The sequence below is a fragment of the Panthera leo genome, chromosome B2, assembly GCF_018350215.1.
Source record: "Panthera leo isolate Ple1 chromosome B2, P.leo_Ple1_pat1.1, whole genome shotgun sequence".
Classification (NCBI taxonomy): Eukaryota; Metazoa; Chordata; class Mammalia; order Carnivora; family Felidae; genus Panthera; species Panthera leo.
The window spans coordinates 28,718,067-28,746,028 of NC_056683.1; positions in this window are offsets into that span (position 1 = coordinate 28,718,067).

Consider the following 27,962-nt stretch of genomic DNA (forward strand, 5'->3'; position numbering starts at 1 on the left):
AGGTATGTACATACTATGGGATATTTTACAGCTATTAAAACGAATGAGATAGATCTAAATATGCTCATATGGAAAGCTCTACAAGTCAGATCATTAAATAAAATAGTGAGATTCAAAACCATATACATAAACTCACACATATATAAACATATGTGTGGACATATATGTGTGTATAGGTATGTTATATATTTATATATGTATATTTATTTATAATGATTTCATTTTAGTATAAATGTGAAGGATTTATATTGTCCCTGTATATTGGAGATAGGTATAATCTCAAGTGAATAGAGTTTGCTTTGGAGTTCAAGCATCTTCATCCTGAGTAAGCACTGAACACAAGGACCAATTTGTCATTTCATGACTCCAGGGAGTCACTGGTCAAGGAGGTAGGTCCTGTTTAGCTGTAAAAAGTTCACCGATTTCAGGTGACCTAAATTTGAAGCACACATTACTATATGCTACAGATAAATTACCTTACATTACATTATTAAGGGTCAGCCTATTATATAATACATCAGTTTGAGAGTTTCGGTTTGACCTTGGGGAACATCTAAACATGAAGAACAAAGGCAAACCACACACACCCAGGTGAGTTTCATTGTTGAAACCATTGAAACTGGCTTGGATCCACCCGGCAGCAGGGAAGTGAAAATAGGTCCACACATCACCACCCACTGCCTGGCTGAGCCCCTCTCTACATTTAGATATTGTGGGGAGGGGTGCAATCTTGCATCTTAGTCCCTTGGTTTCTTGGGCATAATTTCTGGTGTGTATATTCTGTCTTGCTCTTCTTCCAACACAGGCATCACAAAAGGAAAGATCATCAATCTGGGCTTTCCAGAATGTGGCCACTGAGATTTCACCAACATTGCCTAAATGTCTAAGAAATACTTTAACAAGGACACCACACACTTGCAGAAGTTTATTATTTAATTGTTCTGTCAATTTCCAAAGAAAGTACATATGTTTGCTCAAAATAGGTTAGAAACAGTTTTCCCAAGAACAAACCAGAAATATGCTGAAAAGTGTGTGGTACAAGTCACTTTTGGATGGAAAATGGATTATATTTGTTTTATACTAACCCACAGAACAAAAAATTTAAAAAAACAGGATGTTTTTTTACATAAAAATTTGTTTGCTTCAAAAGTGTGAAAATTATTAGGCCATAGTAAATCATCATGATATGTTTAGTTGTAAACAAATTCAACTTAAAAATATATACAAGATAGAACTTTGCTTTTTGTTGTTGCTGTTTGTTTTGTTTAAATTTTTCTGTCTTGTTTTCTTCCTTACCCCTTACCACCATTGCCTGCTTGCTTAATTCCTCCCACCTCCCTGCTTGCTTCCTTTTTTCCTTTCCTCATATCTGGAACTGCCCTTCTCTTGTTTTAGGATACATTATACATCTACTCCATGTCAAAAAATACAAAATACATCTACTCCATTCTCATCATTTTCGTAAGGGAACCCCAATTATGCCCAGAGAATAATATATCAGCTGCTCACAATTGGCTCAAAGAAAATGCAGTGATTCAATCCCTTTGCTGAAGGATTGATCTAGGAGGGAACTTGTGATCCAGTATTGGCCAATAAGACATAAAAGGAAGCATTCTGGGGGCTATTCAAAAATATTTTCCTACCTGATAAAGAGGCACAGATGGATAAAGTCCTTTTTCTCCTTCACTCCCTTACTGCTTGGGACTGTTGTGGAGACAAATGAAGCCTACATCTGTGGCAACTGCTATCTTTTAATGTTAAATGATGTACACTTGGTAGATAGCTCAACTCTCTAAGCATGGCAGAGTAGAAGGACAAAAATAAGCTAGTCCTCAACAGTATCACAGAGTGGCTGAAATACTTTGGTCTCAGCTATCTCTGGACTTCTTAAGTAAACTAGAAATATCTTTATGCTTTAAGCTAAATTTTTCTGTTAAGAAAAACAGAAAATCTTAATATATACACAAGCCTAAAAATCAAGTGGGGAAAACTGAAATTAAACAGAAAAGTAATAATATTAATTATCATTTCAGAAATATAATCAAAGAGCTTTGGCTACACAAAGGTTAAATAATCAGCCCTGCTCACAAGAGCTGGTGAGAGCTTACCTGAGAAGGGTCATAATGCTGGCCATGAAGGAGCCTCATGTCAGGTAATGAAGGTGAGAGATGCACCTGGGAAGTCACAGAGGGGCTTGTTGTCCAGGGAATAGAGAGGAGTTCAGTGTGGCTGAAAGGAGGTCTGTGAAGGTAAGATGAGGCCAGGTAATTGACTTGGCATGGCATGCGAAGAAGATATGGTCTTATTCTTTGGATGACAGGGGGTGTGTGAATGTGTACATTCATGAACATTCAGACATGTAGATACACACACCCCTTCTGCCTAGTAAAGAATCTGCTTGACCGGCAAAAGATGGCGGCGTAGGAGGACGCTGGGCTCACTGCGCATCCTGCTGATCACTTAGATTCCACCTACACCTGCCTAAATAACCCAGAAAACCACCAGAAGACTAGCAGAACGGAGTCTCCGGACCCAAGCGCAGACGAGAGGCCCACGGAAGAGGGTAGGAAGGGCGGAGAGGTGGTGCGCCTCTGGACTGGCGGGAGGGAGCCGGGGTGGAGGGGCGGCCTGCCGGCCAAGCAGAGCCCCCGAGACTGGCTTGCAAAAGCGGAGGGGCCAGACAGAGTGTGTTCCGACAGCAAGTGGGGCTTAGCATCTGGGAGGTCATAAGTTAACAGCTCTGCTCAGAAAGCGGGAAGGCTGGAGGACAAAGGGAAGGAAAGTTGCTGAACCCCAGGACGACAGAGCTCAGTTTGGTGGGGAACAAAGGTGCTCGCCAGCGCCATCTCCCTCGCCCATCCCCCAGCCAAAATCCCAAAGGGCACCCGTTCCTGCCAGGAAACTTGCTTGCTCTGCGCAAACACCCAATGCTGTACTTCTGTGGATCCATCCCTCTGGCAGGTCTGACTCTCTCCCGCTGCCACAGGGCCCCTCCTGAAGTGGATCACATAAGGAGAAGCGAGCTAAGCCTGCCCCTCCTGCCCCTGTGCACCTTGCCTACCCACCCCAGCTAATACGCCAGATCCCCAGCACCACAAGCCTGGCAGTGTGCAAGTAGCTCAGACGGGCCACGCCACCCCACAGTGAATTGAGGGGAAGAGAAGGTACACACCAGTCTGACAGCGGCCCCAGCAATGGGCTGGGGGGAGACATCGGGTCTGACTGCGGCCGGCCCACCAACTCCAGTTATACACCACAGCACAGGGGAAGTGCCCTGCAGGTCCTCACCACTCCAGGGACTATCCAAAATGACCAAACGGAAGAATTCCCCTCAAAAGAATCTCCAGGAAATATAATAGCTAATGAACTGATCAAAAAGGATTTAAATAATATAACAGAAAGTGAATTTAGAATAATAGTCATAAAATTAATCGCTGGGCTTGAAAACAGTATAGAGGACAGCAGAGAATCTATTGCTACAGAGATCAAGGGACTAAGGAACAGTCAGGAGGAGCTGAAAAACACTTTAAGCGACATGCAAAATAAAATGGAAACGACCACGGCTCAGATTGAAGAGGCAGAGGAGAGAATAGGTGAACTAGAAGATAAAATTATGGAAAAAGAGGAAGCTGAGAAAAAGAGATAAAAAAAATCCAGGAGTATGAGAGGAAAATTAAAGAACTAAGTGATACACTAAAAAGAAATAATATACACATAATTGGTATCCCAGAGGAGGAAGAGAGAGGGAAAGGTGCTGAAGGGGTACTTGAAGAAATTATAGCTGAGAACTTCCCTGAACTGGGGAAGGAAAAAGGCATTGAAATCCAAGAGGCACAGAGAACTCCCTTCAGACGTAACTTGAATAGATCTTCTGTACGACATATCATAGTGAAACTGGCAAAATACAAAGATAAAGAGAAAATTCTGAAAGCAGCAAGGGATAAATGTGCCCTAACATATAAAGGGAGACCTATAAGACTCGTGACTGATCTCTCTTTTGAAACTTGGCAGGCCAGAAAGGATTGGTACGAGATCTTCAATGTGTTGAACAGAAAAAAATATGCAGCCGAGAATCCTTTATCCAGCAAGTCTGTCATTTAGAATAGAGGGGGAGATAAAGGTCTTCCCAAACAAACAAAAACTGAAGGAATTTGTCACCACTAAAACAGCCTTACAAGAGATCCTAAGGGGGATCCTGTGAGACAAAGTACCAGAGACATCGCTACAAGCATAAAACATACAGACATCACAATGACTCTAAACCCATATCTTTCTATAATAACACTGAATGTAAATGGATTAAATGCTCCAACCAAAAGACATAGGGTATCAGAATGGATAAAAAAAACAAGACCCATCTATTTGCTGTCTACAAGAGACTCATTTTAGACCTGAGGACACCTTTAGATTGAGAGTGAGGGGATGGAGAAATATTTATCATGCTACTGGAAGCCAAAAGAAAGCTGGAGTAGCCATACTTATATCAGACAAACTAGACTTTAAATTAAAGGCTGTAACAAGAGATGAAGAAGGGCATTATATAATAATTACAGGGTCTATCCATCAGGAAGAGCTAACAATTATAAATGTCTATGCGCCGAATACTGGAGCCCCCATCTATATAAAACAATTACTCATAAACATAAGCAACCTTATTGATAAGAATGTGGTCATTGCAGGGGACTTTAACACTCCACTTACAGAAATGGGTAGATCATCTAGACACACGGTCAATAAAGAAACAAGGGCCCTGAATGATACATTGGATCAGATGGACTTGACAGATATATTTAGAACTCTGCATCCCAAAGCAACAGAATATACTTTCTTCTCGAGTGCACATGGAACCTTCTCCAAGATAGATCATATACTGGGTCACAAAACAGCCCTTCATAAGTTTACAAGAATTGAAATTATACCATGCATACTTTCAGACCACAATGCTATGAAGCTTGAAATCAACCATAGGAAAAAGTCTGGAAAACCTCCAAAAGTGTGGAGGTTAAAGAACACCCTACTAAAGAATGAATGGGTCAACCAGGCAATTAGAGAAGAAATTTAAAAATATATGGAAACAAACAAAAATGAAAATACAACAATCCAAACGCTTTGGGATGCAGCAAAGACAGTCCTGAGAGGAAAATACATTGCAATCCAGGCCTAACTCAAGAAACAAGAAAAATCCCAAATACAAAATCTAACAGCACACCTAAAGGAAATAGAAGCAGAACAGCAAAGGCACCCTAAACCCAGCAGAAGAAGAGAAATGATAAAGATCAGAGCAGAAATAAACAATATAGAATCTAAAAAAACTGTAGAGCAAATCAACAAAACCAAGAGTTGGTTTTTTGAAAAAATAAACAAAATTGACAAACCTCTAGCCAGGTTTCTCAAAAAGAAAAGGGAGATGACCCAAATAGATAAAATCATGAATGAAAATGGAATTATTACAACCAATCCCTCAGACATACAAACAATTATCAGGGAATACTATGAAAAATTATATGCCAACAAATTGGACAACCTGGAAGAAGTGGACAAATTCCTAAACACCCACATTCTTCCAAAACTCAACCAGGAGGAAATAGAAAGCTTGAACAGACCCATAACCAGTGAAGAAATTGAATCAGTTATCAAAAATCTCCCAACAAATAAGAGTCCAGGACCGGATGGCTTCCCAGGGGAGTTCTACCAGACGTTTAAAGCAGAGATAATACCTATCCTTCTCAAGCTATTCCAAGAAGTAGAAAGGGAAGGAAAACTTCCAGACTCATTCTATGAAGCCAGTATTACTTTGATTCTGAAACCAGACAGAGACCCAGTAAAAAAAGAGAACTACAGGCCAATATCCCTGATGACTATGGATGCAAAAATTCTCATTAAGATACTAGCAAATCGAATTCAACAGCATATAAAAAGAATTATTCACCATGATCAAGTGGGATTCATTCCTGGGACGCAGAGCTGGTTCAACATTCGCAAATCAATCAACGTGATACATCACATTAATAAAAGAAAAGAGAAGAACCATATGATCCTGTCAATCGATGCAGGAAAGGCCTTTGACAAAATTCAGCACCGTTTCTTAATAAAAACCCTTGAGAAAGTCGGGATAGAAGGAACATGCTTAAAGATCATAAAAGCCATTTATGAAAAGCCCAGAGCTAAATTCATCCTCAATGGGGAAAAACTGAGAGCTTTTTCCCTGAGATCAGGAACACGACAGGGATGCCCACTCTCACCGCTGTTGTTTAACATAGTGTTGGAAGTTCTAGCATCAGCAATCAGACAACAAAAGGAAATCAAAGGCATCCAAATTGGCAAAGATGAAGTCAAGCTTTCACTTTTTGCAGATGACATGATACTATACATGGAAAACCTGACAGACTCCACCAAAAGTCTGCTAGAACTGATACATGAATTCAGCAAAGTCTCAGGATACAAAATCAATGTACAGAAGTCAGTTGCATTCTTATACACTAACAATGAAGCAACAGAAAGACAAATAAACTGATCCCATTCACAATTGAACCAAGAAGCATATAATACCTAGGAATAAACCTAACCAAAGATGTAAAAGATCTGTATGCTGAAAACTATAGAAAGCTTATGAAGGAAACTGAAGAAGATATAAAGAAATGGAAAGACATTCCCTGCTCATGGATTGGAAGAATAAATATTGTCAAAATGTCAATACTACCCAAAGCTATCTACACATTCAATGCAATCCCAATCAAAACTGCACCAGCATTCTTCTCGAAACTAGAACAAGCAATCCTAAAATTCATATGGAACCACAAAAGGCCCCGAATAGCCCAAGTAATTTTGAAGAAGAAGACCAAAGCAGGAGGCCTCACAATCCCAGACTTTAGCCTCTACTACAAAGCTGTCATCATCAAGACAGCATGGTATTGGCACAAAAACAGATACATAGACCAATGGAATAGAATAGAAACCCCAGAACTAGACCCACAAACGTATGGCCAACTAATCTTTGACAAAGCAGGAAAGAACATCCAATGGAAAAAAGACAGTCTCTTTAACAAATGGTGCTGGGAGAACTGGACAGCAACATGCAGAAGGTTGAAACTAGACCACTTTCTCACACCATTCACAAAAATAAACTCAAAATGGATAAAGGACCTGAATGTGAGACAGGAAACCATCAAAACCCTAGAGGAGAAAGCAGGAAAAAACCTCTCTGACCTCAGCCGTAGCAATCTCTTACTCAACACATCCCCAAAGGCAAGGGAACTAAAAGCAAAAATGAATTACTGGGACCTTATGAAGATAAAAAGCTTCTGCACAGCAAAGGAAACAACCAACAAAACTAAAAGGCAACCAACGGAATGGGAAAAGATATTTGCAAATGACAATCGGACAAAGGGCTTGTATCCAAAATCTATAAAGAGCTCACCAAACTCCACACCCGAAAAACAAATAACCCAGCAAAGAAATGGGCAGAAAACATGAATAGACACTTCTCTAAAGAAGACATCCGGATGGCCAACAGGCACATGAAAAGATGCTCAACATCACTCCTTATCAGGGAAATACAAATCAAAACCACACTCAGATATCACCTCACGCCAGTCAGAGTGGCCAAAATGAACAAATCAGGAGTCTATAGTTTCTGGAGAGGATGTGGAGAAACGGGAACACTCTTTCATTGTTGGTGGGAATGTAAATTGGTGCAGCTGCTCTGGAAAACAGTGTGGAGGTACCTCAGAAAATTAAAAATAGACCTACCCTATGACCCAGCAATAGCACTGCTAGGAATTTGCCCAAGGGATACAGGAGTACTGATGCATAGGGGCACTTGTACCCCAATGTTTATAGCAGCACTCTCAACAATAGCCAAAGTATGGAAAGAGCCTAAATGTCCATCAACTGATGAATGGATAAAGAAAATGTGGTTTATATACACAATGGAGTACTACATGGCAATGAGAAAGAACTAAATATGGCCCTTTGTAGCAACGTGGGTGGAACTGGAGAGTGTGATGCTAAGTGAAATAAGCCATACAGAGAAAGACAGATACCATATGTTTTCACTCTTATGTGGATCCTGAGAAACTTAACAGAAACCCATGGGGGAGGGGAAGGAAAACAAAAAAAGAGGTTAGAGCGGGAGAGAACCAAAGCGTAAGAGACTCTTAAAAACTGAGAACAAACTGAGGGTTGATGGGGGGTGGGAGGGAGGGGAGGGTGGGTGATGGGTATTGAGGAAGGCACCTTTTGGGATGAGCACTGGGTGTTGTATGGAAACCAATTTGACAATAAATTTCATATATTAAAAAAAAAAAAAAAAAAAAAAGAATCTGCTTAGCCTTTTCCAAGTTCCTGGGAGGGAACTTCCCCAGTTATTGGAGTATTCTGTTATTAGAAATAGTTTATGCTGATGAAGTGACTCCTGGTGTTCCCTAAATACATCAGGATGTGGGTGGCCATCCCAGAAAGACCAACAATGTCATTAGAAGATGGGGGCATTGAGTCATGTGAAGTCATCCTAACCTCTGGGGAGGGGTAGGTGACTAGAGATTGAGTAAAATTCATGGCCAATGATTCAACCAAGCATGCTTATGGAATAAATCTCCAATAAAAACTCTGGACCCCAGGTCTCAGTGGAGCTTCCTGCTTGGTAAACACATCAATGTGCCAGGAGGGTGAAAATCTTGAAGACATGGGAAGAGGGCACAGAAGCTATTTGTCTAGTCCTAATTTATATCCTTTATGATAAAACTGTAATCATGTGTACAGTGTTTTCCTGAGTTCTGTGAGTCATTCTAATGAATTATAAAACCTGAGGGATTATGGACACCTCTGAATTTGTAGCCAGTTGGTCAGACGTGCAGACGGCCTGGGGAACCTGGAGCAGAATTGAGGGAAGACTTGGGAGTTGTGAAGTTTGGCTAAGCTCAGGTGCCAGAAGTCACTTCACTGCACATGTGAAAGGTGACTCAAATTTGGAAGAGGGCATTGTATGGAAGGTGCAGTGTAGTTCAGGTCCATCCTGCAGAGACCTGGGTGTTGTAGTCTTTAATCCAAGGTATGGAAAGGGCTTCTCTTCACCTTAAGCACACAAACCGACTGCTGTTTCTGAGAAATGCTTATCTCTGGTTAGAAAGGACTGGAGGAGTGAAGAGATCTGAGAAATATCGGGAGAACCCAAGTCAGCTCTACTGGCCTCCAAGGAAGCTCATTGTTATCACTGTAACAATAGTATTGTGACCAGCATGTAAATGTTCTGCTGCTGCTCAAATCCCATTTTTCAGAGAAAATAATAACAAAGGCAAACATAATAATAACTACCATCTATTGAACTTCAATAATGGGAGAGATGCCAAATAAGTTTTTATTTTTTTATCTGTTCCTCATGATGACCCCGCTGGAAGATATAATTCCAATTTCACAAGTGGTGTAGCATTTGGATAAATGGCCTAAGCCTTGTAGCACACATAAAGCTCAGCTACAGCAGCAGAGGTACTCTAAGCACCATGACACGCTGCCTCTCACCCAAAGCAACAGAGATGCAGGGTGAGAATTAATGCCTCACAAATCAGTTTATGCCCCATTTATGCAGCATTGCAAGATGAGTGTGGAAGAGGTTCCATGCTCTCTACCGCCTACCTCTCTCTCATCGTGTATCTTCTGGGGCAGGTGGGTGAATGGGTCAGTGTGCTGATAGAATCATAGGACTCAAGGCTGGAGGCCGAATGGAAGGATGGGAAGAAGATAAGGAAAGAATCCTTTTAATTTGCAAGGTGATTTGTAACTCAGGAGGGTGGGGGTAGAGTGGTGGTCACTCTAGCTTGACCAGAATGTGGTTACTCTTTCAAGAGAGGCAAGAGTGATCTCTGGTAGTGAGGCATACATACTCTGATAATTGTGGTGAAAACACAAAGTTGGGATTGGGGAATTTATTTTCTACTCAAGGCAGAAAGTTAAAGCAGGGATGTAGCAGATGGAGGTGAGAAGACAAAGATTAAATGGGCAGTATAAGGTATATATGTGTCAAATAGCACCAGATTTGAAGCTTGCTTTTGCTACTTTCTCTATTTTACTGTTTTTACTATTCTTATTCTCTAAAATGGACATAGTAATACCTACTTCATAAAGTTGGTGTGAAAATTAGCAATAAGATAGGGTAAGAACCTCTTACAATGCCTGGTACAAAAATAGGCATTCATAAAGTAATACTCATTTTTTAATTTTTAATACTGCCCAGTATGTACAGTTGGAAAAAATGTGTGCAAGTAGTTCTTAGAGTAATGGCTTGTAAGCCACACTCTCAAGTCCTTTGAATATTTCCAAAAAGTATCTCAGCTGGAGGCTTCAGAACATGTTTTCCTATCCAGGCCTCCTGCAGTTCTGATTTAGGACACCATGCTTCCCTATCACCCAGTCTCTGGAAGTAAGCACCATTCAGTAATCCTACTGAATTTCACCTGTTGTAAATTTCACCTAAGAGACAGAAATCAGAAACTGGGAAATTTCCACCTTAATCCCTTAGAGAACAAGCTCTTTTTCATTCTCTGACACTACTCAACAGGAAGGTAGATAGTAGCAGCCGCATCTAGCAGAGGTCACTCTGCCACCTCTTGGGGATGTGAGGCAGGCAGTAGACTAGAACCAGGCTAGAGACTTGAGTCAAACCTTTCTCTCCAACCCTAGTTTTGTGAAAGACCCTGTCATAACGTTCAAATTCAAGATGAAGGGTATGAGTGATTTCTGGATATAGATCTATTTTGTACTGCTGTCCCCCCATAGACCCAACAATTTTAAAGAAGCCTTAATCACAGATATTAAAGTGATCAACCAGTCTTGCCTCATGTCTGGCCCTAATGAACTACAGCACGACAGGAGTTGTTTTCCCTTCGATACAGACCATGATGTCTTAGACCCCTCTACATCCAAGTGAGGATCTGTCAATGGATTTTATCTGCTCAGATCCAGATTTTTCTGTTCCAAGACACTATTTCCAGTTGGCTCCATCCTTTCTCTCCACTACAACATTGTGTAGGACTCATGTCTCTTTCCTCATTTGTGCCTGTCATGTTGGCACTTTGATATTTCAGTAACTATCACAACTTCCCATAGGTGGTGGGTAAATAGCTTGGGCACTTAGAGTGGGAGTGTGATCAGAACACAACTAACATTTGCTAAGTACTGATGGCAGGCTGGGCCCTCAATTAATTACTTTTGTATGGTGAATATGGATTAGATTTTCTCATCCCCATTTTGCATATGAGAGAGGCTAAGCTCAAGGATTAGGTAATTTTGCTAAGGTCATTCAGATAGAAACTTGTAAAGCAAGGTTGAGATCTTTTGTTTGCCTAATGCCCAGAGCAGGCAGTGTCTTTTCATCCACCATACTGGCAGGGCATTCTGAGGGCACCCAGTATATACCAACCTACCATGTTGAACTAAAAAGGGTGTTAATGAGGCACCTGGGTGGCTCAGTCAGTTGAGCAGTTGAACATCTGGCTCTTGATTTCAGCTTAGGTCATGATCTGATTGTTCATGGGATCGAGTCATGCCTTGGGCTTAGCGCTGACACAACCCAGAGCCTATTTGGGATTCTCTCTCTCCCTCTGCCCCTCCCCCACTCATGCACATGCACTGTCTCTCTCCCTCTCTCAAAAATATAAATAAATAAATAAGGTGTTACAACCCTGCTTTACCACTGTGTCCCCTCTCTGGGCCTTACCTTCCTCTTCTAAAAATGGGATGGTAATTTTGTCTACCTTATAGCATTGTTGTAAAGATTTAGTGAGCAGATGTATTTACAATACCTAATGTGGGGCCTGATACATGGTTGGCTCCCTACCCTAGGTGATTGACGGGTTGCATACAGAAGAAAGCATCTTCGTTTTCCAAAGAGTTGTAGCCTTTGGAGTCTGACTCCTAGACCCTATCCTATGCCCCTCATCCCCTTCCCATCTAGACTGCATCAGGAAGCCTTCACAAACCTTTTAGAATCTGGATTGTGGTTGCTCTTATTCTACCATCATTGTAGATGGAGGACACATAGAATGAAATAAAATGTTTGGCAGGAAGTCATATAAGACGTGGGTGCTGAAAGTGGGTACCTAGTTCCCAGGCTTTTCCTCTAGGGCCAGAGTAAACATACTCAAATTGGTTATAATGTTTTTCTCTCAAAATAGCCCCAGCCATGGCTCAAACAAGCTTAAATAATAAGGCAATGTGTTATTACTTACCATAAGAAGCTCAGAGTTAAGCAAACTCCAGACACTGTGCATCAAGTTCTGATTGCACACGCTGTGATTCTTGAGACTCTAGTGTCTTCTAATGTAGCTGCTCTGCCAGGCGTCACATCCAGGGAAATCAGAGGAACTGCCATTTCCTCTTTAGGAGTGGTAGATCCTTTTCTAGAACCTTCTAGTGGACCTCTCTTCTAATGTCTCAGTGGCTAGAACGTGTATGTTCCAAAACCAGTAATTAGAAAGAGGGTTGGGATAACATCAGCTGCTTTAGCCCAGTTGTTCTTACCTTAGGCTGTGCATTAGAATTACACATCAAAAATTTAAAAATAGAAGCCTGGGTTCCATCTCCAAAGATTCAGATTCAATTTGTCTACAATAGAACCTAAACATCATAACATTATAAACCCCCATGGATGCAGCCAATTATGGGAAAGCAATTAATGGTGGAACATGGGTTGGTGAGACACAGCTATGACTAGGACATATGCCAGGGGAGAAGGCAGCTCACATCTTTATTGGGCAGGGTGCCTTGCTGAATTATTTTATAAAATGTTAGCTTTTTCCTCAGCCCAAAGGAGATAAGTGGATTCCACGACAAAAACACTGTGAACTCCACAACCAACCACCTGCTTCTCTGGGGCCAGCTTCCTCCCACCCTTTCTAGAATAAGCCTTTCCTTATCTCTTTTTTATTCCAGTGCAAACATTCAGAGAAAAACCACTTCAAGGCATTCCAAGATGATGTGTGGGCACCACTGGCCAATAAAGAATGACATTTGCTTCATGTACCCTGTGTCCAGCTGACCAGACCCACTGGCTTTCAGGTTGGCTAGGGCAAGATCAGTCAGGCTCTGGATCTGGGTTGATACAGGGATGTCTGCTTGATATGGAGCAGTCTCAGGAGTTCTATATTCATAGTTGCTTTAGCTGCAGCTCCAAAATTTCTTCTATGTTCTTTGATACTTTAAAAGAGGGAAATGGAGTGCTTGTGTTCCTCAGAAAATGTGCTCATTTTCAACTGGTTCAGAGAATTTTGAAAGAAGGAGGAGCTTTAAAGTGACTGGAAGTTTTTTTATTGTTTTTTTTTTCTAATGAGTGATTTCCGGTTTTGCATGTCAAAATATTCTAAGTAATATTTAAATGTGATGGAGTAATGTGGCAGAGAGTGGCCATGATTACCACCAACATAGGGGTATGGAATATATGGCCACTACACACAGGTGGCCATGCTGGGTGCTGATGAAACTTTGGTCCCCTCTCTCTGGAAGACTTTAAACGTTCGTTGTGGGGGCAGGACATAACAACAAAACAATGTAAAATTCCATGAGTTAAGTACCAAGTAAGCCTGATAAAGGCCACATGGGTTAGAATATTTTCCTCAAAATACTTTCAAGAGAATCATCATCTACCAAAATGAACATAACAAAAAGTCTATACTTGAAGTGGGAGTATAAGTTTGTTCTGATAACTGAATGTTGTGTCCTGGCTATGGAAAGACCGCAAAAAACAGGACTGAATGTTGGACTGGTCAAAGCCAAGTCCTTCTTCCCAGAACTTGTTGGAAAATTGACAGAAAGTGAGGAAGGATTTGTTTACTGTCACTGTTGCAAAACACAATTGCCTCAATTCTGACAGCTATGAATGAACAGCATAAGCTATAAGCATGAATAGTATAAGCAGTGTAATTTTAATGTGCTTCTTGCTCAGCCACTTTTGTGCAATCTTTCACCAAAAAGAAATTGTACCTCCACATTTATAAGAAAATTCACAGGATAAAAAGTGCTTCTTTTTAGAGCCAATTTTGTCAAGCTACAGGCATCTGATTGCTTTGCCTTTAGGTATGAGGGGGCAGAGGGAAGGGGATTCCCCATGTATGGACTTATCAGAATTTCTGCTCCCTTGACCACATGGGGACATGGAAAGTCAAATGTGTGATGTCAGACAAATATAAAAAAGAAAAAATGGCAGCAAATTATATAGTTGGATGTATTATTATGTCATTTTCCACTCTCATATGAAAGGAAAAGAACATTGACCCTTCACATACACAAAGAAAATCTCAAAAACACATACTCATCTCCTATAGTTAATGCCCATTTTATTACTGAAATAGAACTATCTGGATTTCCAGATGTACAGATTCACTATGTTTAAAAGTTCTTAAAACTTTGCTTATCTACTTAAAAAGTGAATCTACAGTATGAGTATTGATGCAAAGTTTTTAGCTCACATACATTCTTTAATGTTTTCATTCTGGTCATTACAAAATACTCCTTATAATAGTTTCTACCTTAACAGAACCACCTATCTATTTTTACAACCCACTTGCATTTATTTTCTTTTGAGGAAAATATTGGGACAAATAAAAACAATTATTAGGAAAGGAGCCAAAGTAGAAGTTTCATATTTGTCAATGTGTATGCAAAGTTCATTCATTTTTCTCTTATTATTGTTAGTCATCTTACATACATAGAACCACAGAGACTTCACTTCCTTTGGTAATACAGCTCTTTCAGCTCTGGCAATTACAAATTCTTGACAATTTTTATGAGTTTTGAAAAAAGTAAGTTTCCTTTCTTATCAGAAAGTGTATTCTCCCCATAGATGCATTTAAATAACTGAAATTAAGGACTTTGATGCAGCAAGTGGCAAAACTGTCTGCTGACCATGCCATCCACTCTCAAATGTTCCTCAATCCTTTGATTGAGCATCTCACTCCTTAAAGGCAAGATATTATTCTAAATTCACTATCTTTTTAGGAAACTCTTAGGAGTGTTCTAAGTGTTCATCTAAGGATGCTTGCTAAAGGTTGCAAATTACTTCCTTGTGTTTTTGGCAACTTGTTATTTTTTTTTAAAGTTGCTAGTCTCTCTCTCTTACTGAATGACCAACCCTTGTTTCATTTTGTGGCCTTTTCAAATTTAGCTATTTGGATGTGCTTTTTCATTTACTTGCTGCCTCTCTCTCTCTCTCTTTGGTATCACTGTGCCTCTCCTTACCACTCAGTTGTAGTTTCACACAACCAGCTAAGTGGAACCCACAGTGGCATTTACAGGAAACTGGAAGAAGCATTACTAGCACCCTCAATTAGAAATGTCACCTCAGAAAACAAAGCAGATAAGTGTTCAACATTAATGTGGAAAATATGTCTGCATGATGCTCTGCTCTGTGTTTGGTTTAAAACAAGAAGCTTCTACAAAATGGAAATAACTCATATATATTTTTAAATCAACAAGAATTGTCTTGCTTCCCTCCAGTTCCTAGACCTCTCCAAAGCTACTCTAATGTTAATATTTCATGACTTTACCCAAGGAACCTAGAAACTAACCTCTAAATGAGAAAGGATTCATCCTTACCTGAGTCTGTGTCTTAGAGTCCCTGTGCCTACAATATGAAAAATTAAACATCTGCAGGGTGGTGAGGTGAATTGATGGAGGCCAAGGCAGAATTACAGACTTTAATTAACACAAAATCAAAACTTTGCTGATTCAAGTCGACCAGGCTGAAGAAACATGAGGTTAAATTTCTCAGTAACTGGAATTAAGCTATGAATTTAGTTTTCTCTCAACATATTCTTCTCTGAATTAAAATACATTTAACAATTTATATGTTAAATTTTGTGGGTGTGATGGTAGTATTGTGGTTTATGTGAGAGAATGTCCTGGTTCTTAGGCAGTATGTGCAGAACTTTTAGGGGTGACATGATAAGATTGTTCAAGTTACAAATGGTTTGTGAGAGAGAAAGAGTAAAAATATGGTAAAATGTTAATAATCAATCAATCTAGGATGAAGGGATATTAGGTGTTCCTTTTATCTATTTTGTAGGTTTGAAATGAGGGGGAGGGTTGGAATAACTAAATCTTCAAGATTGCTTCCAGTTCTAATACTCTATATGCTGCCCATTTAAGAGCAAAAGGTCCCTTCTTGGAACCTGGTCTTTTCTGTCAGGTTAAATCTGTCAGAAAGTAACTGGGTGCTACCATGAGAATATTAAACATGTTAAGTGGTGAAAGCCAGTGTCTAATCAGCAGATCTGATCTCATGTCAACAGATCAGAATCAAATTGTGAGCCTCCACTGGACCCCCTCCCCAGGAGAATCCATGATGTTTCTCCTGGTTGCTTTCCAGCCCTTCAGAGTAGTAAGGTGTTGAAATCCCCCTTGAGTATACCTGCTGAGGCTAAAAAAGAGCATTTCCCTTTAATAATATCAGATTCCCACACCATAGAGCATCATCACACTTACTTTGTATGATGGGATTTAGAAATTTCATGGCAACTCCTTGACTCCAGTTGTTCTGCTTTCTGTAAATAACTCAGGCATTCAGAGAACTGTATCCTTTCCTACTCATTTCACTTCTCCCCATGCCCAAAAACTGACACAGGAAGAGATTTTTGTCAGATCTTTGTTCTGTTCTTCTTCTTAGATGGGAGAATAAAAGGGTAGGAGGTCTCTTCAGCTAACAGGATTTGGCAGGAGGGGGTGGATCAATAAGAATTTAGATGTGTTTTGGGGCACCTGGGTGGCTCAGTCATTTAAGCCTCTGACTTTGGTTCAGGTCATGATTTCATAGTTCATGACTTCGAGCCCTGTGTCGTGCTCACTGACAGCTTAGACCCTGGAGCTTGTTTCAGATTCTGTGTCTCCCTTTCTTCCTGCCATCGCTCCCCTGCTCATGCTCTCTCTCTCTCTCTCTCTCTCTCTCTCTCTTTCTCCCTCTCTCTCTCTCTCTCTCTCTCTCTCAAAAATAAGTAAACATTAAAAATTTTTAAAAAGAATTTAGGTGCTTTTTTTGGTTTTAATTGTTGGTCACTAAGGGCACATGGTGTTTCTTCCTTCTGATCATATCAATCAATTAGCTTCTTTCTTCTCTGAAAGCTGTGATAGACTGCAAGCTTCTCAAGTACTGGCCCTATGGCTTCTTCATCCTTGAGAAAATGTGACCTTAAGGAAAGCCTGGGTTTTAAAGTCAGACAAGCATGAATTTGAGGCTTCCTTCACCATTAACTCAGGAATAATTTGACCACTGTTGGACATCTCAGTTCACTTTGGGCTCTAACAAGAATGGATGGCAGCCAGAGTCCCCTGCATTCCTTCTTCCCTCCCCACCAATACCCCTCTATCTTGTGGGGACCTGAATGCAGGTGTCTATGACACATGATTTAGAACATAACTTCCAGTAGTTGGGATCTGTGTTAATAACCCATGGGAGGGAAGGGACCATGACGGGGATTTCCTATAACCAAAAATATGGTGTAATGCGGTGGAGTTTCTTTGGGATTAAAAATTAGACTAATCCTGCCCTTTGGCGATGTTCCTTCAGATCTCTCAGTTATCACACTCAAATATATGCCAAGCACTTCACATAGAATTTATCTTCTCTAAAATCCTCTGGAGTAAGTAATATTATTCTCATTTGGACTTATGGATGGGTGAACTGAAGCTCAGGAAGCCAAAGGAAGTTAAAAGCAGAACCCAAATTTTAACTTAAACCTGGGTGACTGCAGGTTCTTTTTCCGTTATGCACATTGCACTGCACGGCAGTTCACAGCCCCTTATCATCTCCAGCCAGACAAATTGTGAAACTGGCAAATCCTCAAAACACTTGATCTTCACCTACTCTGTCCCCTCAGGTGTCGGCAGTTCTCAGACTGTCCTCCAGCTGTCCTACAGGTCCCTCTTGTAGTGCCTTAAAAAACACATCCTCCCACTCTCCACACTGCCTAGGGGCTCTTTCTTCCTCCTTGAACTTAACTATATTCACATTTCCTGATATGTTTCTGTGTAACAATCCCTGGGCCAGGAAACTCAAAGTTTAGTCAAGAGAAAGGACAACCTTAGAATAAGTAGAAAACATGGAAAATAATGATAAAAACATTTAGGGAGGTGCAAAGGGCTGATGGAGATAATCATAGTAAATGTGTATGATGCTTTGTAGGATGAGAAGCACTATTAAATACACAATGATAAATACCATCATTGAGAGTCATGTACAAAGCATTTTATATTTGTTAACTCTAATCCTCACAAAAGTCCTCCAAAAAGATACTACTGTTCTCATTTTTGCAGATGAGAAAATCAAATTATAGTCTAGAGAATCTAATTGTGGCCATGTAGTTATCAATGGGCAGAGGTGAAGTTCAAACACATGTCTATCTGGACCCCAAGTCATCTTTATTCCCATGATTTCATATCAGTATCTACCATTCCATTTGAATCCCATTTTGTAGTGTTGGCTTCTTGGTGACCACTCAGCTACTAAGTGGAAGGTTTGGGTTCAGGCTCAGATGTCCTGTCCCTAAGTCTGCTGTTCTTTCCTAGAACAGAGCTGCTTGAGAATGACCTGCAAAGGCCCTGGTGAAAGTGTGCCTTTGATAGGGTTTTAATAAAATTAAAGAGTATTTATATGGAAAGAAGGAAAAGAATATTCCAAAGGAGAGAACTGCATGAGCTGTGGTAGGGGCAGGAAGAGTCAGGACTTCTCTGGGGGTAGAGAGAAGATGGTATGAGGTATAGGCTAGAGCCAAACTGTAAATGGCTTTCGGTGATAGGGAATTTTTTAATAGAGGGTGTGGAAAGTCTTTGTACATTCATAGCAATGATGTGATGAGAGCTGCAGTGGTGTAGAGAGGGGTGGTTTTGGGAAGAGACTGGGGGCCAGAGAGGAGCCTATCAGCCCAGGCCCTTAGCAGGGCCCTGGTCATGGGCATGGTGAAGCACAAAGGTGTTGGAATAAGGATACAACCACAGGATTGGAGCACAAGAAGACTGTTTCAATAAGCATTCCAAAGACAGAATATATAGGACTTAAATGGTTATCTCAAATTGAAGGGAAAATCCTAGATAACTGAGTTTTCTGGCCTAGGTGATGCAGAGATAATGCACCATCCATGGTGAATGGATAAGTCAGAGAGGATGTGGTCTGGATTTAAAAATGTTTACTTTTGAGGCTGTTGAGTACCAGAGGAAGAGTGAGTGTTGAGCTCAGGAATGAGAACAGAGAGAGTTTTGCGTCATTTACAAGGAGTGATTATTGAAACAGGGAGAATAAACACATCCCCTAGGGCAGAGGTTCTCAAACTTTAATGTGCTCAAGAATCACCTGGGAGTCGTGGCACAGTTACCTAATACATGGTACATATTTAATAGATTTCCTTCCCTAGCAGATAATGTTTGCATAGTCTTAAGGTGTTGATCTAAAGAAATGAACATCAAGTTTTTTTAACTAAAAAAAGGGGTGCCTGGGTGGCTCAGTCGATTAAGCCTCCAACTTCAGCTCAGGTAATGATATGGCTCGTGGGTTGGAGCTCCACATCGGGCTCTGCACTGACAGCTCAGAGCCTGGAGCCTGCTTTGGTTTCTGTGTCTCCCTCTCTCTTTGCCCCTCCCCCACCCACACTCTGTCTCTCCCTCCCAAAAATTAATAAATACTAAGGAAAAAAAATGAGCAATATAGGAATTTTAGGAAATATGTATGATGTCTATTGCTTATTTTAAATACACAGCTATTTTCTACCTTTCAAATCATACCAGATAGGCATTAATCTGTTTACTATAATACTTATCCTAACTCTAAGTTATGTGGGCTGAGATCTACTCATTCTCCATTATCCAAGTGTTAAGAATGTGGACTTTGGAGCTGTGAAGATTGGGTTCGCACTTTGCTACCTGCAAAATATGATCTTGGGCAAGTTACAGATTGCAGCCTGGTCTCTTCCTCTCTAAAAAGGGGATAACAGATGTATGCACCTCATAGGGCTGATGTGATGACATAATAGTACAGCAATTACCACCTACATGTACAAGAACATTTTAGAAACTGTTGGTTATGAGTTTTATCATTGGTTAGCCCTTGGGGGGAGGGGAACTCTACAGAGAAGCTGCAGGAAGAGGTCCTGGTGAGTCAGAAGTTTCTGAGTGGTTCCTTGAGTCAGGACAGGAGCTACATGCCAGCCTGTGCTACAGCAGAAGCTCATAATGATACTCTGTCTGAAACCCAACCACGTTGCCATGGGTTGACAAGCAGAGGCTCCTTTCAAACCTTCTGGCTACTTGGTCAAGTTTCTAATTTGGGAAATTACAATAATCCATGGGAGAATTCCCCTTCCACTCCAGTTGGCCAGAGAAATGAGCATTGTCATCACTTTCTATTCTAACTGTTGTCCAAGACTGGTCTTTGTAGGGGCTGGTGGGGGGGGGGGGGATGCACTGTGCTCCTCCTGGTGGCTAGAAACCTTCCAAGAAACCATATGGTCTGTAAAACATGCCATCACAGGCTGAAGAGCTGAAAATTTAAGCTAACAACCAGGCTTCTTTCTGATCTACAATTCAGATAACTTCCTGACCTGATGTGTTTCTCCCTACCTGACCCATCAGTTATTTTACTGATTCAGTCAATTTTTCTTCATCTTCTTGGCCCAGCCCATGACTTCCATCTTGATCATCAGCACAGCATAATGAAAGTTGACATTTAGTGAGAACTTTCTGTGTATCAACACTATGCTTAACTCTTTGAAACATAATCTCAATCCCTATAACATCACTTATGAGAAAACTATTATTTTCATTTCCATTTTTCAGGTGGGGAATTGACACTGGAACTATTTGGGTCATTTACCCAAGAGCACATCACTGCTGGTGTATATATTTGTAGGTGACCGCAAGGTTTTAATTAATTAATTTAATTAATTTAATTTAATTCAGGTTTAAAATTCCTGAAGGCTTAAGCCATCCATTCATCCAAAATCAAAAAGAGAAGACAAAGATGTATGAAATAGTTAAATAGAGTATAAAGAAAATAAACAGGGCCAGCACAGGAGGCCAGGTGGTCTTCATAGAGGGAAGATGTAGCCTGGGAGTTGGCAGAACGGGATTCCAATGGATGGAAGAAGGAGTAAGAGGATGATAACTGTGATAGGATGGGAGGGAAAAGGCAGCTGTAGGAAGGAAAGGGCTGGGGTTGAGAAGACAGAATGAGCAAAGGCCTTCACATTGTATTAACATGAAGAAGGCATACAAGTGTTGCTTCAGGAACAAATGATATGTTCCTGCATTATTAAGTTGTATTCATTTTTGCTTACTGAAGAAGCAAAAAAATTGGCTACTCAAAACTATTGTTTTCTATGTTCTGCATTCTAGGTAGAGGACACACAATTCATATCAATGAGAAAATTTCTATACATTGTGTTTGTGAGAGAGCCTTCTCTCACAAAGATGAAGGAGAGAGAAAAGGAAAAGACTAAGTTTTCAAAGGATCTGTAAATCTTTCAATGTTGCTAAAGGACAAAAACATTAATTTCATCAGGGACATTTTTGAGTTTTTGATGAACAAAGGGAAGGTCTGAGTTGAGTAGGGAGTGGGAGACTGAGGAAGGGGCTAATGGGGAGGAAATTGGGGGGCAGGTGAGTCAGTGGGACAGAGAGTGGAGAGGTGGGGGAGAGGAACTCTGCAAAAGATGATAGCCTGATAGTGAAATAGGCTGGTGGGAAGGGTAGAGGGAGCATGTATTTTGGTGTGTGAACATATCTACTGCTAGTCCCTCTTACACTGAACCTGCAATATTTTGCCACACACCTAATATCTTGGGCAATGGTGTTGAAGTATGGGATCCACACAAAAGGGATCAGTTCCACATTCAGATCTGTGTAATGGAGAGTAATGAAAACAGTGTGAGAACTGAGACCCAAGGGAGAGTGTGAGCTCAGAAAGTGCTGGTGTTGGAGCCAGCAGTGGCCAGGACAGTCCCTGCATCCTGAGAGACAAAGGCATTTGAGGGGCTACTGGACTTCCCACAAAATGTAAAGAGACAGAGCTATTAAACAAATTTCAATTTCAAAGATAGCGAGACCTCAGCTGACACTTGGCCCTTCATAGATATCAATGTAGAAATACCCTATAATATTAGATTATTATTCACACAAAATAACTGCTGTTTTGGTTTTGCTGTTTTTGCTTATACCTGCTTTCTCTAATAAAAAGTCAGTTAGAAACTGACTAGGGAGTAACTGGTACTTTCATTATTTATGGCTTGGTTTCATGACATATATGGTCTTCTTCCCTTTCTCTTTTTACTGATCTCAACAGTATTTGAAAATTGGTATGCAATGTAGCTATTTACACAGTGGTCAACTTTGTAATTTCCCCTTTCACAGAGACAGGCTCCTTTATGAGCCAAAGAAAAACTCCTACCCTCTCTTCTTCTTTTCCTGTGTTCCTGAGTCCATGGTCCCTGTACATCTTGTCCTCACCTCTCTGGTAAACAGAGTCATGGGCATAATCTCACCCATCCCTGCCCTCCCAGGACAGTTCTGTGGTTGAGCTTCTCACACACCTCTATTGACAATCAATGTGACAGCTCCAACCTTTTGCAAAATTCTAAACCATTGACCAGCTCCCCAAACCCCTTCCCTACCACACACACCCAAACCTGAATTATTCTGAGAACTGTTGATTCAGATTTCAAATGAGGACACATGAGTAGAAAAGAATAGAGTTAAAGATAATGATCGAGGCTGAATTCTCTAAACTCAAATGAAAACACCTTTGATGTGGGTTATTATTATTCCCACTTTACAAATTAGGAAACTGAAGCTGCTTCTGCCTAGGAAGGGGAAGGCAGAAGGAAGAGAATGTTGTAAGTGTCCTACCAAACCTTCCAGATGGAGACACTGTGGCATGTCCCCAACCTTGCCCCAGCAGCTATGGGATGAAGCAGAGAAAAGCCCTCACCTTATCAAGAGCACTTTGATTTCTTTAGAACTCAGCTTCTAAAGAAGTTCTTCTAAGAAGAAACTTTTCTTCTTCCTAGGGGACTCCCAGAAGAATTTACATATCCTGGCTATTTAAAAAGGCTCAGGGTATGGGCCAGGTCAACTCAAACTAGCCAGATGGCAGCCTGGGGCTGAATATGGGGGGCTAGGAGACACAGAAACACAGAACATACTGCACAGGAGACACCAAGAAATTTTTGTGAAACTCTCAATAGACTCTTGCTGCTCATCTAGAGGCAATAAAAATACCCAAAGGAAGATGTGGTCAGTGGAGGCGCTGGTTCCCAGTTGACCTTTTGGTTTCAACTAGCTACCTTGCTTAATTTCATTGCTACTTAATTTCATTGCTACTTTGTTTGTTAACAAAACACAAAGCCACTCTGTACTCTTCTAGTATGCCTGTACTCTTCATAAGAAAAGTAATCAGAAATTTTAGGTTCCAGAGAGAGAGTATATATAAGACAGGGAAGAACCATACAGTTTGGTATTAGGAGACATTGTTTGAATATTCTATTTGTGTGACGTTGAGCAAGTCACCCTACCTCTTTGATTGTATTTTTAGATCTATAAAACAGGAGCAAAGCTATCTATCTCAAACTAACTGTAAGGATTACCTTAGGTCACGAAAAGAGTTGAGGAGCTGCAAAACACACATTAAATAATTTAATGTGTCAAGGATTGAAGCAACAGAGCTCACCTCAGGGTCTATCTGAAGTACAACTAGGAAGTTTGTCTTTAGCTTCCTTTTTCTGAAAATTTATTCCCACTTAGTGGTTTCTTCTGCACAGTTCAGGCACCAAGTGTCTGGATATATTGCCTACTTTACTGGCTGTCAAGAAAAATATCATTAGAAATTATTGCCATGTTCTATCAGAGTGCGAAGATTCTTGCTCCTCAAGGTGGAGTGCCTTTCTGGGCAGGTGCGTAGTCACTGCATAATCAAGGCATATTTTCACAGAGCATCAGTTTTACTCCATGATAAATCACTTCAAACATTGTTTTTAAATGTTTTAAAAGATTAAAAAAGGAACCTTAACAAAATGTTCCCATTTAAGACAGGCATTTCAAATGATTTTCCCATGGTCTGAAGATGTTTAATTTCTGGTCCAACCTCCTCAATTTATTTGACCAGAGAGAAGATTGGAACCTAGAGAATTGAAGAGAGTTGCTCATCTCCTTGCTATCTCCTCCCACAAGGAAGAGCTCCATGAGAAGAGATTTAGGTCTGTCTTGTTCTGTGATGTATCCCCACTGCCTAGAACAGTGTCTGGTAATGACAGTGGACATTCAGTAAGTACTTATTGAACAACTAAATTAACTTTAAGGGGAAAGATGAGTAGGAAAGCCTCTGAGTTTCCTAGAGGATACACACATTAACTTAAAGAATGGGTCATGACACTTCTAGGAGTAGGTCAAGATGAAAATTTTGATATCCAGTTCTGACCCTGTAAAATAAGAGTCTTTTTTCCTGTGGTAAAACTGACCCAAGCATTTCCTTAGAGATGAAAAGCCCTTATTTCCTTAAGACCCCCATTAGACCAGGAAATACACTAAAATATTCAGAAATTATTTCTCATGGTGAAAATAAGAGTGAGTTTCATCACCTATAATTTTTAATAATGAGCTTATATCACTTACAAAACAAGATTTATTAACTTTATAGTACTGTATATGTATTAGCAAAAGTGAGTGCTACCCAAATGATGTGTCTGTGCTTTTCTTTCGTGCCAAAACAAGGCATTTTGTCATCCCCAGGGAACACTGCTTTGTGTAGTGCTGGCCTCATTCTCATCCTCAGAGGGACTCACACCAGCTTGATGGCTGACCCTGCCACATAGGTGGTTTAACAGTGTCCCCAGCCCTCCAAGATTTGGTTAGAAATAAAAACAGGTGGCTGACATATAACTAAGCCATGACAGCCTTAACAGAACTTTCCTCGCTCTTCAGGTCTAATTCATACCTGTGCCATACTTTCTTCTTTTGCAGAGCTCTATTACTTGTCTCTCCTGAAGCATTTCCCTTCATGGCTGATATTTCTCTTCACCAGAACTCGGAGCTCTGTCTTTGCGGAGTATAATGAACACAAGACACTGAGAGTTTTCTTTTGTTTTGTTTTGTTTTGTTTTAGGGAGAAGACAATCTTTGTTAGGGTAAGATCATCCTAGATTGCTTGGGATGGGGAAAGTAAAGCTTCAGTAATTTCTGGCTGCTCTGCAAAAGTAGCTCATAGAAATTTAAGAGTGGGGGCTTGGAAGAAGTTGAGGAAAAAGAAGGAAGACAGAGAAGGTGCAGACCTACATAGCAGAAGATTGAGGTCTGGAGCAAAAGGCAGGCAGGTCTATGAGAAATTCTTAGACTGGGGTTGATGAAAGATTTTTAAAAATAGAGCTGTCAAAAAATAGGGCTGCCTACTATTTGATTTTTAGGTGTGTATTTCCAACCCTCTGTAAAGACTTAAAGACATATAAATGCCTCATGTAGGAGATTTTAGGGGACACTGGGCAAAAGGAACTGTCAAGTCAGAGCCTGCCCAAGATAGGAAGGAGAATTTGGCCATGGCAGGTGAAAGGCAAGGAAGGGTCTTAGTAGAGCAGATGTGTGGAGGCATATGTGACTTCTGAACACATAATATACCAAAAGGTCTCTGGTTCTTGCTGAGGGGTTCAGCCATATTTTATTTAAACTTCAGAGGAGAGTGTGACTTTAGCTTATACTTGAGTTCCACTTCCAGGTATATTCCTCAGAATAAGAAGAGTTTAAATTCTGTGGAAATTCTAGAACTTCCCTTTTACATTTAAACAAGATTCCTCTGCTTCCCTATCCTGAAATCCTTATGAGGAGTATTTAAGCACATTTTTATTTCATTCTATGAGTAAGGGAACAACTTGAGTCAACAAGTATTTATTACACCTTTGCCTTGGGCTTAGGTCTATAGAAAAATAAATATCTCTTTCCTTAATGATCTTATAACCTAAATGAGAATATGGAATAAAACAAATGCAAGATTTGGTGACATCTGTTTAAGTGTCAAGTCCTAATTTGTATGTTGGAGGTGGGGAAAGATGCTGAGAATGACAGAATTTAAAGAAAGGAAAGATCTGGCAGACTAGAGGGGACCTGGAAAAGTTTTTCTGAGAGAGTGGGACTTGAAGAAGAATTTGAGGACTGACTACTGATGTAGAGATCCCTGCATACCAGAGCTTCTCAACCTCAGATTTATCAACATTAGGGGTTAGAAAGTTCTTTGCTGTGGGGTCTGTGCTGTGCGTTGTAGAATGTGAGGGATTATTCATGGTCTCTACCCTCTAGATGCCAGTAGCACCCACTCCCCAGTTGTGACAACCAAAAATATCTTCAGACATTGTTACATGTCCCCTGGGAATAAAATTGGCCTCAGCTAAGAGCCACATTGTGAATAAAGGAAACAGCATATGAGTTTCAGGGAGAAAGAAAGTTGATTGACAAAGGTAAGTGCTTGTGCAGGCCTCCCTACAGGTCTCTTGCCAGCCCATAGACAACTGGGGCCCTGGGAAACAGTGTGTGACAACACATCAAGAAATCATTGGTGGCCATTCTGTTCAGAAAAGTTTTGTGACAGTAGCAGTTACTTCTGAGCTTGACACACGTCTCTCTGGTGTCAATGGCCTGATTAAATATTGGGGATAGGAGGAAATACATATGGATGCACAAAACATAGTCAATTAGCAGAGAACCATGAGTTCCAAGCCAAAAATTTAGACTTGCTCTACTCAAAAGTACATTTCTGATATATATTCTTACAATATTTCAGAGAGATTAATTTGACAGTAATATTCCCAGTTGGGTGCAAGGATAGACCAGGGCTTCCTTTCTTAGATTGTGGATAGGGCCTAGGAGGTCTATGATCCTGAAATTATAGCCATTATTTTGTGGATTTATTTATCCTTTTGAGGAGGGATTCTGTAAGTTATATCAGATCCCCCAAAAGTTGGAAACTCTTAGGTTCAACTGGAATCAAAACATGAAACATCAATGAGTATCCTAATGGAATAATCCCTCCCTCCATCTAACCCCCCCCCTCACTTCCTACAAGTACACATCCATTCTACAAGCATTCACTGACCACCCACCATGTGCCAGGTACTGGGATCATAGGAGAAGTTGAAAAAGGACCCTGCCCTGAGGAGTTCATAGGCAAGGATACATGCAGGTATTTAATGAAGTATACATAGGCGAATCCAGAGGATCATAAAATAATGAAACATTTCTGAAGGTGATATCTGAGCTCTGTCTTGCCAGTGGATATGACTAGTTAGAAAATGCATGAGTTAAGAGGAACCTACAATTGCCAGTGGCCAAGGAAATGAGAAAGGAAAGAGCAGATCTAAGAGTTGCCATGAAGGAAGCTTCTCATCAATACTGTGACTTGATGACTAATCACATATGAAGGAAGGAAGACTCGGGAGATGGTGAGTCAAAAATTATGCCAAAGGTTCAAGCCAGGAAGACAAGAGATTGGAGGCAGTAAGTAGGGATTGTTTTGAGAGGGAAGACATATGGAGTTGGAGACAATGAGATAATATTTAATTTCAGAAAATTCCTTGAGGGAAACGGAATGCAAAACTGATGTTAGGGAGTGGATGGGAGAAGAGAGGCAGAGAGGAAAATGGTCTGTTTCCTTAAATGATAATGAAGGGCACTAGGGGAACCGGCTTGCTAAGGCTATGGTTTTTCTAGCTACTTTTTTATGGGCTTTTGTGGATCCCAGAAATGTATTTGGGGGAAAAATAACAATCTCACAACATAGCCAACATTTCTGATTCTAGACTTGAATAAGTAGTTGAATATTAAGTAGTACCTGAAGTAGTGAGGGCAAGGGGTGTTAGAGCATTAAGATAGGGATGGAGGCTAGACTCCTGATTTGTCTGAAACAAATTCACAGGCAAGGTTGAAATTATGCCACAATCAGGGACTAGTGAGGCACCAGA